Source organism: Phocoena phocoena, chromosome 1 (genome assembly GCF_963924675.1).
Source record: "Phocoena phocoena chromosome 1, mPhoPho1.1, whole genome shotgun sequence".
NCBI classification, from domain to species: Eukaryota; Metazoa; Chordata; class Mammalia; order Artiodactyla; family Phocoenidae; genus Phocoena; species Phocoena phocoena.
Window position 1 is genome coordinate 94,126,417 of NC_089219.1, and position 2,214 is coordinate 94,128,630.

Genomic DNA, 2,214 nt, shown 5'->3' on the forward strand with positions numbered 1-2,214 from the left:
GTCATTGTATCTCACTGTCTCACTTCTCACACACTCTTGCTTTTTCAGCCACAGTCCCATAGCCAAACACTGTGAAAACCAAAGGAAACGTGTTATAAAAGCAACTATGCTGATGAACAAAACATATAGAGTCTCTGGGTATAAGTGAAAAATCCAACAATTCATATTTCTGTCCTTTTCCCAATTAACTCTTAAAAAATGTTATGCTGATATAAAACCTCATATTTGAGCAATCTATCTCCTATTTTTATAGTTATAATAACAATTGATCTAATTTAATTAGTGATTTTAAAAAGATATTATTAGGGAGATCAGTTAAGTAATCAGAACATGGAAATTAAATAAACTATTCAAAATTCACAGGCAAATTTAATAATTGCTGGTACTTAATGGCAGGTCACTTGACTCCAGGATGAAATGCCAGCTCCCACACCAGGTCTAAAGGCTCTGTGTATCTGAACTGGCCCTTTTATCAAACCATAAGGCAGGCTCAAAGATAATCTTTGTTCAAAGTCAAAACCCCATATGCAAGTCTTCCCATTACTATCTTTGTATCATTTGTGGACTTTTGACTGATATTGGGATGATAATAATAACATAGTAGTAATAACAAAAACAATGATAGCTGAGCAGCTGTCGCATAATGGTTAATAATATTAAAACAACAACAAAAATGATAGAGCAGCTGCAGCAAGGTGATTAAGCATGCAGGCTCTGGGTCACATTGTCTAGGTTTACTGTACTGGCTCCAACACTCTTTGACTGAATGTATGAGCTTAAGCAAGTTATCTAGCCTCTCTGTTCCTCTGTCTCTTTATTTTTTAGATAAATATCATTCATGTATAAGAAAAAAATTGATTATAATAACACCATCAACAGAGATGTAGTTTAAGGATTAAAAGAAGTAATACCTATTATGTGCTTAAAAATTATCTGGCACATAGTAAACATTCAATAAGTACTGCCTACAATCATTATTTTTTAAATATGCATATGTATCTATAGTATTATATTGTTAAAATATTATTAGTATTATTGTTGTCATTATTATTACTACTGTCATTACTACTTTCTGGCTCACAAAATCCCCATGAGGTAGATGGTAAACAGTTACTCAGTTAGTCAGCTATTAAGGGATTGAGTAAGGATTTGAACCAGATATGCCCAATATCAAAATCCATAAAGCCTTGCTTAATTTCTTATTGCTCCTGTAAAAAATTACCACAAACTTATTTTTGTATGGTTTTATAGGTCAGAAGTCTAGCATGGCTCTCCATGGGCTAAAGTTAAAATTTGGCAAGGCTGTGTTCCTTTCAGTGTCTAGGGGAGAACCCATTTCCTTTCTCATTCAGGTTGTTGGCAGAACTTAGGTCCTTGCGGTTGTCAGACTGAAGTATTCATTTCCTTGCTGGCTGTCAGCTGAGAACTCTTCCCAACTTCTAAAGGGCAACAACTCTCTGCCTCATGGCTTCCTTCCTTCAATGTCAAATTGAGCTACAGAGTGCCAAGTCTCTCTCATACCTTGAATGTCTCCTGCCTATTCTTCCATCACATTTCTCTGACTGACTCTTCTGCCTTCCTCTTCCACTTTTAAGGGCCATCTGATTACACTGGGCCCACACAGATAATTCAAGGTAGTCTCCCTATTTTAAGGGCTGTGACCTTAATTCCATCTTCCAAGTTCTTTTTGCCATGTAGTGTAACCTATTCACATGTTTCAGAGCTGAGGGCATGGGCATCTTTTGTGGGCCATTGTTCAGCCTATCATATTGTGGCACCTCTGATTTGTGCTGGGGGACAGTTGGAGTCAGAGCAGTAAAGCTGCTAGTGACAAAGAAAGAGGAAAATGAGCATTATAAGCAAGAGGATATATTAATCAAATGTTCTAAAAGGCAATTCTAATGGCATACTAAGCATGAGGCCAATGGTGAAAGCAAGAGTGTGGGTAGAGTAGATCAGTTTTGTGAAAAACAAAACAAATTATAAATCTATTAAAGTGGTAAATAGGGGAAAGTGAAAAAAACTAAAAAAGAGTAAATATTAATTTGGCAGTACTAAATAAGTTATTGGTTGAAAAGCAAAGAAAGGAATTATAAAGAAAACAATAGAGCTGAGCAAATAAAATGTGTATATACAAAGAATATTTCAAGGGGTTAATACCACAAATTTATGAATATCTCTTGCCAATCAATAAGATGAAAACTCCAATAGACT